This window comes from Phasianus colchicus, chromosome 4 (genome assembly GCF_987193195.1).
Source record: "Phasianus colchicus chromosome 4, bPhaCol1.hap1.1, whole genome shotgun sequence".
Lineage (NCBI taxonomy): Eukaryota > Metazoa > Chordata > Aves > Galliformes > Phasianidae > Phasianus > Phasianus colchicus.
In genome coordinates this window covers 69,686,935-69,703,511 of record NC_143439.1, presented here as the reverse complement: position 1 = coordinate 69,703,511, position 16,577 = coordinate 69,686,935, and the positions used below count along the sequence as shown (strand labels likewise).

The 16,577-nt window shown below is 47.7% G+C and overlaps 1 protein-coding gene across 1 annotated transcript in view; it reads left to right on the top strand.

Annotated features, from left to right (window-relative positions):
• Window positions 1-16,577, top strand: part of SMOX (spermine oxidase) — a 100,596-nt gene that overhangs the window by 10,489 nt on the left and 73,530 nt on the right. Inside the window, exon 3 of the mRNA XM_090139889.1 lies at window positions 2,988-3,140. The gene's annotated coding sequence lies outside the window, so the exon portion shown is untranslated. The remainder of the gene's footprint in view (window positions 1-2,987; window positions 3,141-16,577) is intronic.

The window sequence follows — 16,577 nt, the reverse complement described above, 5'->3', positions numbered from 1 at the left end:
CATCCATCCATCCATCCATCCATCCATCCCCTCAGCCATCCATCCCCTTATTCATCCATCCATCCATCCATCCATCCATCCACCCATTCATCCATAACTCTCTCTATTACAGCACATCTCAGGACAGCTACATTTCAATGTCTGTAAGGAGAAAGCGGGTATCTACCACTAGTGTGCTCCTTGTTTCCTATTACAACACTTTGCCTTTAATTGCTTAATTTAATAACTCTGTCAGACTCTATTCTTTTTTTTCTTTTTTTTTTTTTTTCAGGCTGGCTGCCATTTTTTTTTTGAAAGTTTCATCTAAAATTGTTCAGCGTTCTGCAAGAATGAGGTTAAGAGAAAATAAATGTTTTACTCTCGTTGGGTGGGGAGGAAAGATTCCAGCTGTTTTCTGAAAACAACTTGTGTCTTGTGCATCAGAGGGGCTGAAAGCCAGGGGACTGGGAATCAGTCCTTGCATTCATCACGCAGCAGTGTTTGCCAAGGTTAAGGTTCTGTCCTTGAGCAGATCTCCTTCCTGGCTGGTAACAAACTCTCCTCTGTTGGCCTTTGCAACTTTGGGGCTTTTCCTTTCAGCGGTGCTTGGTCAGGATAAAGAGCAACCAGGATCACATGTAGCTGCCTTAAAGCTCTTCATGTCTTCCTTTTCAATCCCAGAGAAGTTTCTAAAATATGTATTTTCTGGACCTAGTTCTCCCTCCATCCATAGGCATCCAGTAGAGGCAATGTGGCCAGAGCTGTCATTGAGGAACCATCCAGCTTTTTTGCTTCACCACACTCATTTCTTTGCATGATGCCAAGGGTTGGATGGGGACACTGGTGGACCTTGTGATCTGTCACAGAACGTGTCATGTGGGACTTCTATGGTGACCCTGAATGGTTGCCCCTATGTCCTCCAGCAAGAGGGACTTGTTCTCAGTGGTGGGGCACGCAGCTGTGCAAATAACCCAGTGTAGTGTTCAGCAGCTCACACTGCAAAATCAAAGGGAATTTTGGGCTGAGTCGAATAAACAGAAGAACCTCCTCCACTGAAAACAGAGACTGAAAAAAATAAAATAAAATGAAATTTGACCCAAAACAAAAGAGTTGTTTTTGTTTCTAGCCTTAACTCTTGTTTTGATTTAGTACTGCTGGTGTGAATAAGCTGTGTCAGATGTTGAATTTTCCGAAGAAAAAAAAAAAAACACAACTAAAAAACAACCCACACTTTTGTGTATATTTTTTTTCATCTGGTCAGATGACTTGCCAAATTGATGCATTCTTCTGACCACTTCAATCCACATCTTTTGGTGGAAAAGGCCATCTGATCCATGTCTGCTTGCTGTAAGGCACAACAGCTCACGTGGGACACTTGTGCAAGCGCTGACCCGTAGAGCTGTTTGAGTTCAAGGTCTCCAGATGCTGTTCTGTGAAGGTCTGAATGTCCCTTTGGTCCTCTCTCAAATCCCACAGCTCCTTGCAGGTGGTGCCTGGAGCTTCACCATGGTCCAGGAGTCCCCAGTGGGCAGCTGTAGCCCTCTCCATCTTCTTGCTTCAGTCCTCCCCATGAGGTGACACATTTTTCAGGGACTGAAATGGATCTCCCCCTCCTCTTCAGATGGCCTTAATGAAAGAGGGCATGAGAGAAGATTGAGAAGGAGGCCCACTGTTTTGCAAAGACATTTCTCTGTTGCAGAATGATAAATACACCTGGATAGCCTTGTTAATTTATAACGAAGTCTGGAAAAACCCATCATCTTTTCAGTTTTGCATCTACTTGGCAACAAGAGTTTTCTTCTGAAGTCTTAGCCATGGCACTTGGCTTCATGTTAATTAGGACTGGGTTTTCATTTGACAGGAAGAGCAAAATCTTTGACTTAACTCAGTCTTGGCTGAGGTGTTCTTGGTTCTTGCTTTTTTGGGTATGAAGGTCCTTCAAGTTCTTTGCCCATCTGTCCTTTCTCAATTGCTCTTTTCAGAGCATCTTGTGCAAGCCAATTCATAAAGCTTCATAACATGTAGACATTAATGTGAAGCTGCTTCTACCCTGACCACTGAGAGGCAACTCCTCTGTTGGGGGGCATCTGACCACGTAGTGGTCACAGTGGTGATGCCCTACATCACCACGCTGTATTTTGGCTGCTGCACAACCCTTGGAAACTGCAGCAGGATCTGCAGGAGGCAGGAGGTAACTGTGCTTTGGAAACGTACCAGGGGTTCACTGTTAAACATTGCCCTCACCAAAAGTGCTGGAAGGTCACTGAAAATGAGTGTCTAGAGCACATCACCTGTAGAAAAAGGCTGAGGGGGTTGAAGGATAGCTACAAAAACTGTGGCTCAGCCTGACATCCTCCTTTCTCTAATGGGCTCTCACCAGGATGGACCCAACCACAAACTTTGTCAGGCCCTCCGGCACCCTGATGAAATTCAGATGCAGATGTGGGCGTCTGTCTGTCTGTCTGTCTGATTTTCTATCTCTCAAACTTCATCAATATGATACGCAGGTAGAAATGTGCTGTTAACTCATGACATCTGCAGGCAGGCCTGAGCACTTTCTTTGGACCACGTCCAGGTGGCAAATCTCCTGCCTGCTGAGCTCCTGCTCAGGAATTTGTGCCTTTCAGCTCTTTCCACCACGTCACACCACTGTTTTGGTTTTTTTTTTTTTTTTTTGACCAGGAGAGGGTAGGCAAAGTTGTTTTCTCCTGCTGTTTCCTAATCCAGCAGAAAGGGCAGAACAAATTAACACTTTCATGTCCTGGGTGGCTTCCCCAGATCTGTACAAATTGAGTTGTTTGCATTTAAAATACAACATGCTAATATGGAGAGAGGAAAACCCAACACCAGTAATGCCAGTGGGTGCCCACCATAACCCACACCCTATAACCCATCAACCATATCCCATGACCCATAAGGTCAAGGTGTTTGAATGCAAATTATGGTAGCAACTTGCCAGGGAGTGACACGTTGTGCCCAGTAGACGTTGTATGATTTTCTTTCCACAGAAATCCAACCAAAGTTTGGGGCAATGGAAGCCTGTAATGCCTTGCCTGCAAAAGAAGAAGACTGAGCTGCATGGCTGAGATTTTTCTTTCATGCAACCGGATCAGAGCATGCCCTCACACCCCAAGTATATCTGGGCTTCTTGTTTCATGCTGGTGAGTAAACAGGATGTTGATATAATTAACTTTCCTTTCATCAGCCCTATAGTAGAGTGGAAAAAAACTTCTTGGCACCGTTGGGCCATTTGCAATGGAAAGATCCAGTGCCTGATTTCAGGCTCCTTGCTCCCTCCTTCCACACTGGAGGTGGGAGGACTCAGAGGTATCTGGTTGTACTGGGCTCCCTGTGATGAGCTGCCTCCAGCCTCTGCTGCTGCTGGAGAGGAGGCCTGTGAGACCTGGTTAGACCTCATTGCCAAGAGTTTACATGGGGAGTCAGGGATTTTGGGGACAAGGAGCCCTACAGATATGCCATTTTGAGAAATAAATGTCCTCCATGTCCTAAAGGATGGACTGAACATTGAGTACTTCTCCTAGAGATGTGTAACAACCCAGATTATTAGTGTAGTGATGACTGCAAACATTTCAATCTGGAATAAAGTAGTAAAACCAAACCTATAAAATCATCCCTTCCCCATAATGTTACCTTCTAGGAAGATGTTTGCAAAACAGCTTTCCCCAATTCCTCCAAATTGAGAAAGGCAATGAAAATGAGTTTCTTCTGAGGAGACACACGTCCAAATATCCTGTTATTTTGGTGTGGAATTAAAATGAATCTGTCCAAAAATCCTCGACTGGCTGATGTCCTGAGGCCTGGAAGCCATGGGCTGAGCATTGTAGAGGCATGGGTACATGTGCCTGGTTCCCCAGCAATAGAATCATAGAATGGCTCAGGTTGGAAGGGACCCTAAAGGTCACCAAGCTCCAGCCCCTGCTGTGGGAGGGTTGCCCCCCACCAGATCAGGCTGCCCAGGGCCTCATCCAGCTGGGTCTTGAACACCTCCATGTCCTTGGTTTGGGGCTGGACTGGGCAGGAAAGGGATAAAATGAGAGAGTGAGAGCTCTTGGGTGGACAAAAAGCCACCGTGGGCCAGAGAGAAATGTCTCCTTGCACTTCCATGCAGGGATTTATGGACATTAGAAGATTCTCCAGATGTCCCCATACTGTTCCTCAAAGATTGGGTTTCAAAGAATGTCACCCCCTTAGACCTGCTCCTCACACACCTTTTCCATGGAGGAGCACCATGTTCAGGACAGATATTACGAAAAAGTTCTTCTCAAAAAGAACAGCCAGGCATTGGGATGGGTTGCCCAAGGAAGTGGTGAAGCCAGCACCCCTGGAGGTTTTCAAGAAAAGGGTAGATGTCACACCGAGTGACATGGTCTAGAGCAGTTGCAGGCGTGGGTCAACAATTGGACTTGATCTTAGTGGTCTTTCCAGCCTCAATGATTCTATGATTCTCTGAGCATGATGGCACCTTGCCATCATCAGCAGCTCCAGACTCCAGTGCTCCAAGGTCTTGCCTGACCTAGAATACGTAGGTTGAAGCTGCAGTGATTTAAATAGACTGTTCACACAGGCTGGCTTGGCCTCAGTTCACCCGTAGCGTGATGGCAACACTATGGTTTGTGCTTTCAGTCCATGGGAGCTGCCTTGGGCCTGCTTTCACCTCACAGCTCAAAGAGGGCTTTGTATGTGGCCAAGGCTCTGCACAGCCTGCCCCATCCCGAAACAGGTGGAGCTGGTTAACCTTGACAGCTCAGTGCTCTCTCTATTTTCCTTGCAGAAACAGCCCTCGGGGTTTTCCCAAGCTAGATTAAAAACAGAGCACCCACGGATTACAAGAGGGAGCCGTGGTCACATCTTTTTCCTGTGCTATTTTCCCACTTTGTCTCCATCAGCTCTCTGGAGCAGAGGCAGACCAGCTGGAGCCACTGGCACTAAAAATGCATTTGAACCCTACAGCCATGCACAGCTCTCAGTCAGCCAGCCAAGAAATTGGGTCAGGAGCTGGAGGAAGAAGCAGCAGCCAAAGCTGTTGAGGTTCAAGCTGAGTTGACCATGAGGGCCTACATCATCTTCCTGGTCCTACACTGCCAGCAAAAGTTACCATCTCAAAAACTTTTCCATCTCTCCCAGGGAAATACCAGTTATGACCATGCCCTGAGCTGCTTTTGTTTGCCCATGATCATCAACATCACCATCTGAGAGGTGTTAGTGGCTAGAGTCCATGTTGGGTAGTCATATTCTGATGGCCAAAATCAGGAGCGCCTGGGAGCTGAGTTCCATCTTCCCCAGCAACTGGGCAGGGCTGAGCCCTGACATCATGATAATTTAAATCCACTCCTTTTGTCTTCCTCAAGCAGAGGGGCCATGGAAGTGTTTGCTACCCACAGGACCCACATGGTGGATAGGTCAATGAGTTGCAGTGTGTGTGGATGCAGCCTTCCTTCCCAGGGGACATATTCCTCTCCTGGGTGGCAAGTGAGAGATGCTTGAGATGAAGCCTTTTTGAAGTGAAGGCAACAGCTCTGAGCCCCAGAGAGCATCTCTGGATGGAACCTGATCCAACTCCATCTTGGAGTTGGAGTTGGAGAACACAAGAGAGGAAAGATTTCTGCTAAGCTGCCTTTCTTCCATGAATTTCCATGCACTGGTTGCAGATGCTTTCAGAGAGGAAAGGAGTGATGGGTGGAGGCACGGTGATGCTTCACAGATGGGAAGCATTGCTATCTTCTTATTCATGTCTGCTATGTGCTAAAACTTTCTCTCTCCAAAGTGACCATTTCCCAGCCAGCTCACTTTACTGCTGTTCCCACAATTAGCTTCACTCTGGTTTTAAACTTTCCTGTCTTAGAGGAGCAAGAGACATCAATGAGGAGAAAGTCTGGAGACCCTCAAGAGCAGGATTCTAGGGCAGGAAGGATGCCATCATGCTCCCTTTTGGGTGCTGCTGATTTCTGCCTGGGGTAAGGCAGAGATCTGGGGTCCTTATGGGTAATCAGGTCTATCCCAAGTCACCTCCATGGATAAAGCCCTTCCAGAAAAAGCCCTGCAGGTCCTTCTGCCATTTCTTCAGCATGAGCCAGGGCTTACAGAAACAACCTGATCTGTAGGGCCCAATCCTGCCAAGGGCAATCCTGACTGATGAGGAGCTTGGTACTGGTTTCTGTTGGCTTCAGCTGTTGGCAAGGTGCTGCACAACCTGCAGTGAGCCAGCTTCACCCAGGGCTTGTAACAGTGGGCAGGAGAACTGAAAGGAGAGGGATTTCCCACTCGGATTACTGTTAGCTACAGGCAGGGTTGTTTGTATTGCTGCCAGTCAGCAAGCAGTCTGAAGGATAGTGGGAATGGCCTCCGAGCCTGTTGGCCTTGCTAGGCCAACACCCTTCCCATGTGTGGTAGACATGACCTGAAGGTCCATGTCCTCCACTGATCAGCAGGACTTGGTTCCTCCTCCCCTCTGTATCCCATCTATTGACCTCAGAAACCAGTGGCCCCTTGTGCTTCTGTGGGCTTTGGGTTGGGCTTGCATATCTGGGGGTTTGCAAGGTTGAAAAAGGTATTGCTCCACAAAGTGAGAATTCTGCTTTTGTCATGGTGATCTTTGAGTAACCTCATATCAGCAATGGAGGGAGGCAGCAGCCAGCCTGGCCGGAGGTGGTTGGAGGTACGACTCATCTCTCAGCAACTTTTTCACTGGTGAGGCACTGGAACAGGTTGCCCAAGGAGGTTGTGGATGCCCCATCCCTGCAGGCATTCAAGGCCAGGCTGGATGTGGCTCTGGGCAGCCTGGTCTGCTGGTTGGTGACCCTGCAGGTCATAGCAGGGTGTTTGAAACCAGATGATCATTGTGGTCCTTTTCAACCCAGGCCATTCTATGATTCTATGATCTCAAGGCTATAAGACTTCTGGGACAGCTCACACTACCATGGCATTTGCTTTGTGAATCAGTAAAGAGATTTTTGCTCGCTATAAGGCCTTCTGACAGACTGACCAACCTCTTGGTGGTAAGGTCACAACCCATAAACCTTCCTGTGGACACAGATGCTTCACGTTGATACTTGCATGGGAACTGACCTTCCCAAAGCTGAATTTAGAATCAGCTTTTAGTGTAAACGCATGAAAAGAAGACTGCCTTCCTTCCTAGGGTGGGACTCTTTCCCCTTCAGACACATGCCTTTGTTTGCTCATGGCCATTAACATTCAGAAGAGATAACATCCCCAAAGCAATCATTTGGCATCATAGCAGAATAGTTTCCCTGCTGGGCTGCCATAAAACCAGGCCCCATGGAACACAAACGTCAGGATTTCTAGGCTCCATAACTTCCAGTTGCTTTCCCTGCTAATTAGATGATTCCCACACTTCAAAGAGTGATGGAAAGATGATGCAGTCTCATGGTCTACCCTTGTGTCCTGAAGTAATAAAACATCCCTTGCTTGAGGGTCTCTAATGCTTCACTAAACAGATACAGTGCCAGCCCTGCAGTTAGAAGAGGGCAATGCCAAAATAAAGACATCCCAAGAACAAGTGAGGACAGCAAGAAAAACGAGCACGTTGCTTTTGTTCCCCCAAAATCAGGCACAATTCAGCAGCTCACAACACACAACCATTGAGAGATTGTTCTTGATATTAGGGCTCTGAGGTGCTAATCAGCCTTACTAGCCCCATCTAGTTACACCTGGAGCTTCCACCCCACCCATGGGTCCAGGAACTCTATTCAAGCTCAGCTTGTGAATAGAGGCATTCTAGCTTCTATTCCAGCTAGTGGAGAGATCTCTAGCTGGATCTCTTAAGCTACAGTGAGGTATAGGATGAGAAATAATGACCTTAACTTGCACTGGGGAAGCTTAGGTTGGCTATTAGGAAACATCTCTTCTCCAAAAGAGGGACGGTGCATTGGAACAGGTTGCCTGGGGAGGTGTTGGAGTCACTGTCCCTGGAGGTGTTCAACAGCCATGGCGATGTGGCACTGAGGGATGTGGTTAATTGGGATGGGTTGGGCTTGATGAACTTAGAGGTCTTCTTCAACCTCAATGAGTCTACGTGTGTCATCCAGATGCGCCCACTGCCAGCACCTTTTCTCTTCCAGCCTCACAATTGCTATCATCTTGTAACCTGTAGCTATGGGAAGGATGTTACCAGCAGCCCTAGGATTTTGTTTGGTGGTATACTGTCCTTTTGTTGCCTTCCCTGGGCTCCCCATGCCCTGATTGCTGATGGTTGGGACAATGGCTTCAGCTGGCTGTGGGGTAAGCTGGGGATGCAATGTTCAGATCATGCATCTTCCTAAGACTCAGCTAAGGTCTTTTCTTCAGCTCCAGCATCCCAAATGTTAAAACCCAGCTGCTTAGTTTGCTCTATGACCTGTCAACAGCTGTGTGGCTCACAGAGCCCTGAAATGGGAGGGCAGCCAAGGAAGGTTGGCTGGAGGGCATGTTCCTCATGCTGTAGGGTTGGATCAGAAACACTATGCCATGGCAGGTTGCCACCCAGAACTGAACCTGTGCCATGTTCCTGTCATCAGCTGGCTTTGGCATGGCTCTCAGGTACACCAGGGTTCTCCAGGAGGATTGTTTCAGTTCAGGGCTTGTCATGTAAGCCTGTCCTGTAATGAAATCCTGCCTATTTGAATGCAGGAGTTGAGTTTCTGAAAGTGACATATCGCTCAGACTGCAGCTGTTGGTTATTAGCACTGGACAGTTGGGCTTTTGCAGTGGACTGATAGCAAATCCTGGGGTTTTGAGGGCAATGTGGCAACTGGGTGGTAGTGCCTCAGTACTTTAGTCCATGTTGCAAGCTGTGTTTCAAAGCTATATGTAAGGAGGGCTCCTACTGATCTCATTGCTGAAAGCTATGGCACGGGCTGCCCAAAAAGCTATGGGTGCCCCATCCCAAGAGATGCATAAGGTCAGGTAAGATGGGGGGTTCTGGGCAACCTGATATGGTGGGGGGCAACCAGCCCACAGCAAGGGTTAGAACTGGATGGGCTTTAAGGCTCCTTCCAACCTGAACCACTCCTTGGTACCTCATCCACAGGAGCTTTGTCACCACCTCTGCCACTATCAGCTCTTGTCCCACTGTCTGAGCTTGCAGAAACCTTCCCACACATCACCCCTCTTTCCTGCTGAGCATCACTGTTGGTGTTGACCTTCTGACAATGAGCATTGCCCAGCCGAGAACTCGAAAGCTGAGGGATGCCAGGTTGCCCCTGCTAAAATTTACGTTGTCCTTCAGGTGCATGATGGAATAATATTTTCATTCATTTTTTTTCCCCCCACCATATGAATTTTTTTCTTTTATTTGATTTTTTTTTTTTTTAATATGTGCCTCAAAGAAGTTATTTGGAAGGATATTTACCTGGGTGATTGCTGACTGTTCACTGTTGCTGGAGCTCTGAGTGATCTCATGACATGGGAGTCCCTGGCACAGTGGGAGGTGAGGATAATGTGTGAGTGAGCAATCCCTTCCTCCTCCTCTTAGCTTAGGTGATTTAGCAGCACAGTGGTGGAAGTTCATGCAGCGTTTGCAGGTGACATGCATTAATGTGGAAAGCAGCAGTCCTTTCCTTTCATGACATTGTGCAGGGCACTGCTCCCAGCCCCCCACAACACCTACAGGCTCTGATTTCCTATTGTACAGCTCAGATTCAGTCCCAAAGCTGCTTTGACCCTGGCAGACCTTGCTTTGCTTAGCATGAGGACAAGTGTTAACTGTTCTGTGTGCCAGCAGCCCAAGGGAGGACGTGTACAAGAAAGGAGTGACAGCAAATGCTGCTGGTGGAGATGTCAAAATATTTAATCTCTGCTGGAAATTATTATCCAGGGTGTCACTGCTAAGCAGGAGATCAAAGGAGAACAGTGAACGTATCAGAATAAAACAGGAGATGAAGGGAAGCAGCTAGCAGGGGATCGTTATCAAACAAAACGTAAGGATTGTTTCATCTCTGGAAATTCTCTGTGCTGTAAAAGAAAGGCAGAAGGTGGAGGTCAAGGGCCATTGCTTCCTGCAGCTGCAGAGCTGTGCTGCTTCTGGTGCACGAAGCTCCAGCCTGACCCTGAGTGTCTCCAGAGATGGGGCGTTCACCACCTCTCTGGGCAACCTGTGTCACTGATTCACCACAATTATTGTCAAAATCTTTTCCCTTGCATGCAGGAAATCCCATCTTTCTCAGAGATACGAGCTCTGTTTAGCTGCTGCCCTCCTGGATGGGCTCCTTGCCCCACTTGGAAGTAAGACAGAAAGCCACAGGATGCTACGCCAGCATGTTTCTTTTTTAATGTTATCTGACTGCTCCTTTTTCAGGCAGGTGGAGGCATCTGGCTGGTGCTTTTCATTTTTTCCTCCCACTCATGGGTCTCTTCTCATCCGTGATAGAGAGAAGCTATGAAAGCATCATAAAGACCACGGTAGTGTTGATCCTGAGTGATGGGTCTGGATCTGCACTGTATGCCCTGAATCAGGGATTGAAGGCAGAAGAAAGACTTGTTGCTCTCAAGCACTGAAGAAGAAGATTAGGAACTTGTAATGAAGAAGAAGGTCCTCAGAAATCCCAACTTTAGCGGACTCTGAGCATTCAGAAGCCTGATGTCTTGTATAAGAAGATTAGAAACCATGGGCATTGCAACGTACTTCAAACTGCAGTCCTGTATTAAGGTCTCTGATCATGCCATCCCTTGGGAATCATCTCTCCTCTGTACACATTCCATGCCTCTTATTTTTTTTCTGTTGAAATAATTCTTTTCATAGAATAGTTTAAGTTGGAAATGACCTCTAAAGGCCATCTGGTCCAAATCCCTTGCAATGAACAGGGACACCTACAGCTCCATCAGGTGCTCAAAGCCTTATCCAGCCTTGTCCCTTTTTCCTAAGGGATGTGGCTATTTTCTCTGGTACCCACAGCAGTATTGTACCAGATGGCTGAAATGGGCTGGTTGTGTAAATGTACTGCACACTGATTCCAAAGAAAACCCTACAAATTGGGATCAACAGCCTCTATCTGCCTCAGCAGGTGTGTTTGGGAAAGAACTTATCTGTGCAGAGGAAATGTAGACTGTAATATAGTGAAGTCCCAAAGAGATTAGTAAATAGTTTCTTCCTGGATGTGTCTCCATGGAGTGTCTGAGCCCTGCTTTGATCTGAGAGATCTGTGTATGGGATCTGTTTCATACTGTGGCTCCATTATCCCCACCAGTCTGCAGAATGTGGTGTTTGCTGTCCCCTGCAAAGAGAACTTAGGAAGTCCCCTGGATGTAGATGGAGATGTTCCCACACCAGGTGCAGGGGCTGTTTGTGGGGAGTGTTGAATGAGAGGTAATGTAAACTGTTTGGGTAAACAGAAGCTGTGGCTCATACCCAGTGCTGGCACAAGATCTGTGCTGGATCTGATGGCTGCTATGGGAAAAGTGCCTCCAAGAGCTGATACCGTTTGTTGGCTTTGGGAACATAAAAATAGGCACCTGGTGGCCTATGAGGCACCTTCGTTGGTTCCCATCCAAGCCCATTATCAAGACATGCATAGAATCATAGAATGGGCTGGGTTGAAAAGGACCACAATGATCATCCAGTTTCAATCCCCTGCTATGTGCAGGGTCGCCAACCACCAGACCAGGCTGCCCAGAACCACATCCAGCCTGGCTTGAATGCCTCCAGGGATGGGGCATCCACAACTAGATGCTAGAAGAGGCTCTGGGGAATCATAGAATCACCAAGGTTGGAAAAGACCCACAAGATCACCCATTCCAACCATCCACCCATAACCAATAGTTCTCAGGAAGGTGGTCCTGGGGGTAAAATATGCTTTGGGAGCAGGGATTTTGCAGCAAGGAAGCAACATGCTTTGAAAATTGAAAACACTGTCTGGGAGAGAAACAGGGCAGGATTTAGCTAAGGCTAGTCAAAAAAACCACCAGGAACTTGAGATGTGTAATCCCCTGCTTTGAGGCTGGGGATTTTGTCCCTTCAGGGTTCTGTTTCTAGCAGGTTTAGCTTTGATGTTTAATCTTTTCTTTCAAACTTTGTGGCTGTGTTTGAGGTTAATTCCTACAAAACAGCAGCCGTCACCTCAAGCCATATATCATAGCGTGCTTAGACAGATCCTGCTGGAAACAGTGCTTGGGTCAGGGGATAGGGTGGGATATGGGACTGTCATGGGGATGTGTGCAGGTGACTTCACATCGATCATCTCACAGTGATGAGAGCTCCTGGGGAAAACACAGATTTGCAGTGTGAAGGGAGGTGCTGCCTGACTGATCTCCAAAGCTGCCTCTCCCTTTCCCTGTGCTGATGCCCACTTCTACAGACCAGAGCCTCTGGGTGGTGGTTGGGGGTTCAAGGAAGCCTGGGAGACATCCAAGAGTTGCTCAAAATGACCCAACTGATGAGCCAAGTGGGTAAGTGGTTGCCTGTCTGCTTTTGGAGTGGGTTCTGCCACCCTGACCCTATTCCAGGATCATGGCACTCTGCACATGCAAGAATGGTCTCCAGCACATTTTGCAGCTGCCTGCGTGTGCAGCTGGCTGCTTTCATCTCCCCACTCTGCAGAGAGAGGCCTTGGGAGCAGGCAGAGGGCTGCCAGGTGCTTTCCTATAAGGCTTTGTTGCTGCTTGTCCTGTTGATGAGGTCTTTGGGATTGGTTCTCCAGCAGCTCCTCTCCTGTGCTGGGAGTTTTATGACATCAGGCAGCAACCAATGCATGAGCTGCAGGTCTCAAGTCTCTGTGTACTCAGGAGTCTGAAGAAAATGGATTCAGGTGAAATGTGGAGCTCAGCCACGGGGTTTGCTTTGCTCACTTGGTGTTTTGCTTATGCCTTGGAAAGATCCAAACAGGTGGGTTTGATGGACCAGGTTTCTGTTAATGCAGCTCTTTTCTTTGTGGTCTGAGGAAGAACTGCTCCTACATGTTAGCAATAGCTACAAATACATGTGCAAATAGCAATAGCTGAGTGAGTACTCTGGGAAATAGGAGTTCAAGTTCATTGCAAGATCCATTTCTCAACAGTGCATGGGAGTGACAGCATGCATCATGATGTCCTTTTCATGATAGTGAAAGTTGGACTTACAATGCTCATATCAGCCCATGCTGCTTTGCAGCACCCTGCAGTCATGCTGTTCATGGGGATGTTATTTCTACAAATGGAGCAGAAACAGAAGACATTGTGTCATGTCCTGGCCCCAGGAAAGCCATGGACGACACATGAGAAAACAAGTGCTGGGTGATGCAGTGGGGACTTGGGTGAATTCTCATTGCCTTCACAGTAGATTATGGATGCTGAGAAGGGGAAGAAGGCAAGAGGATGAAAATGTAGTGCAAGAGAGTTTAGATGAGTAAAACACTCTCCAGCCTGTCCTTACAGCATACATAATATGGTGAGAAAGCAACAAGATTGGAGCAAGAAGGTAATGGTAGCAGGTTGCTCGTCTCCATGAGATCTGTGCCAAAAGATGATTGAAAGGGAAAGAGAAGAATTAAAAGCAGCAAATCTGTGCTTTCACATCCCAAGAGGGGAAGGAAGACCCTTGCATTCAGAGAAGCGTAAGCATTGAGCCAGATGGGTGCCAGAACAAAATGCCTGATTTCCCATTGTGTACAGTGGCTTTAGCTTGGCTGGATTTGTTGGCAGTGTGTTCCACCTCCTACTTGTGTTTGGTGTGAAAAAGCATTTCCTTGTGTTTGTTTAAAACCTGCTGCCAGGCTATCTCAGGACCTTCCTGTTCCTGCAGTGGGAAGGTGGGTGGCTGCTCCCCAGCCCTGTTTCATGCTGTCCAAAAGCACAAAGGCCAATAGGAATTGGCCCCATCTATGGGAACCTGTTGTGTTGTGGCTGCAAAAAGAAAACGTCACCTTGATGCCTCGGGCTGCTGCAAGGTTGGCTTCTCCCAACCTAGCTGAAGGTGTTGCTTTGTTCTCCCTTGTTGGGAAAACTTGTTGTACTGAAGTGCTGGTGATAAACTGGGTGCTGGAGAGAGCTAATTGTGGATAGGTTGGATAGGCCTATGGTCACCCTGATCTGATGGGTGGCAATCAACCCACAGTAAGGTTTGGAACTGGGGGGGGGGTTTAGGATCCCTTTCAACCCAACCATTCTGATCCTCGGTTTTCTTTGTGGCACCAAGGAAGTGGAAGCAAGGTTGATTGTGAGAAGCCCTCAGCCCTTCTCATGACGAAGCCAAGCCTTGCTGCTGGCCATCCCCTCTCCTGGTTCTGGGTATCAGGAGCCCAGCTGGGAGAAGCAGAGCAAAGTTCCCAACGGAAGCACAGCCTGGTGATGAAGCAGAGCCAATACAAACACCTGGCAAGCTTCCCTGGCCGAGTTTCACACCTAGAATAAATCAAACCATCTTCCTTCCTGCATAGGCAGCCCCCAAGGAGCCTCCTGCTTTTGCCACACACACGTTCTGTTCTTTCCAGGAGAAAACTTGCTTCCTCTGGAAAGTTCACACGATAAAAACTTTTATTTTAAACCTACCCTCTTGAGTGTGATTCCGGCCCAGGGCTGGGAACAGGGAGCACTGGTCCCTCTCCTGTTCTGACTTCAGGCACGTCCAGCTCAGGAGAGCTGTGCATCTGCTGTTAGTCAGAGCTTATAGTGAACAACGTGGTTAAAAACCTCACAGAAAGCTCAGGGTGAGGAGAAATCATAGAATAAAAGAATGGCCTGGGTTGAAAAGGACCACAATGATGATCTGGTTTCAACCCCCTGCTATGTGCAGGGTCACCAACCACCAGACCAGGCTGCCCAGAGCCACATCCAGCCTGGCTTTGAATGGCTTTTATTGAATGCTTTGAATGCTTTTTATTGAAATAGCATCCATCACTAGAGAGGGATGGAAGGACTTGTCTTGCCTTGCTGAATCTCATGCTTTGGTCAGGGTAGGAGGGTTGAGATTTAAGCTCTATTGCTTGCAACCTTGGATGAGGTTGAACCATGCTCCTTTAGATCTTTTTGGCTGCCTAAGTGCCGAGTGCAGGTTGGATATTTGGAAAAATTTCTTATCTGAATGTGTGGTAATGCATTAGAACAGGCTGCCCAGGGAGTGGTGGAGACACCAGCCCTAAGGGTGTTCAAGAACAGTGGAGATGTGGCACTGTGAGACATGGTCAGTGGGTATGGTGGGAAGGGTTGAGGTTGGGCTTGTTGATCTTAGAGCTCTTTTCCAGCCTTTGTGATTCTATGGGGTATCCTGTCTTTATTCTTTTTCTTTCAGAAACTCTTTCTTCTGGCCCACCTGGTGGCATTGAGATCTTCACTTTGGAACTGTTTTAGTCTTGCTGCTGCCCCACCAGGCGTAGCTGGGATAGAGGCAGTGATTTCATAGCCAATCTCTTTAGAACTGCTCTTCTATCAATGGCAACAGCAGAAAACGATGAGGGGGAATACCATATTTTGTCTCTGTCAAATTTTACTTCATTTTAGAACAATGCATTCCTTGTCTTCTTAGCAAGTAGCTCAAGAGATTAACTTATTGCTGATGATTTATGACTCCTGTGAAGCTGTTGCCAGGGTTGCTGGGCTGACATCACCAGGTTGTTCCACTCCAGAGCCAGCAGATAACAATTCTGACTTGTTGCTACCATTCCAGACAGGCTGATAGGCTTGTGCTCGCTATAGCTTTTTGCCTGATTCCTTTTATTTCACATTAGGCACCACACCACTTACAATGAAACGCTGCCATTTGGGTCCTGGCTTGAATTTGCCTGGCTGCAGTTGGGCAGAATGAAGAATTGCTTTTCTTTCATCACCCTGATCTTGCTCCTTTGGGTCTTCTGCCCCAAGCATGACCACAAAGCTTTCTTACAGGCAGCTCTCTGGTGTTTACTCCAGGCATTCTTCCTTTCCCATTTTGTGTCTTTTGCAAAAAAAACTCTTTTCTCCTGGAGCTTGAACAGCTTCCAAAGCAAGTCTTCTATCACTGGACAAACACTTGGAAATGTCCATCTGGCTCTTGCATCTCTCTCTCCAACCTTCTGGCTCTCTTTGTGCTCTTCCTTCTATGAATTCCCACCCCTCTTGTGTCCTGGTGGGAACATGCCATGGTTGATCTTCCAAACATGGAAGGTGAAATGGTCTGCCAAGAAGGAAAGCAAGCAGAAGGACGTGGAGGTGCATCCTTCTCCATGTTACTCCTCATTGGCAGGGCAGTTGGTAGAAACGGCACAGGGCCTGCAGGACTTGGGAGCATCTGCAGAAGCCTGGAGAGAAGGATTTAGGACCACATTGGGTACAACACGTTTCCAACACCCTGCATCCAGGGCTTTGTGTCCTGCTCCTACCCCTCTGCTTGCCTACAGCAGCACAGTGCAGCTCTAATACAGGATGCCAGCTGTTTTCTTTGCAGGATGGCCACCTTATCTGAATAAACATTCTGAGCATAGCCTGGCTGCCAGTCAGCATTTCAAACAACCCAGGGTTATCACGTCCCAGCCATGGGTAGGAAAGGGGCTGAGCACAGCCATGTCTGGCATGGGTTGCATGTCTGGGAATGGAGCAAACTGATGTTTCCTTCATGTTCTCGGTGGGTGGAAATCCTCCTGCATCTCTCCTGTCTGCAGGATGCCTGCCCTGCAGTCACTGCCTCATTCACTTCTAAG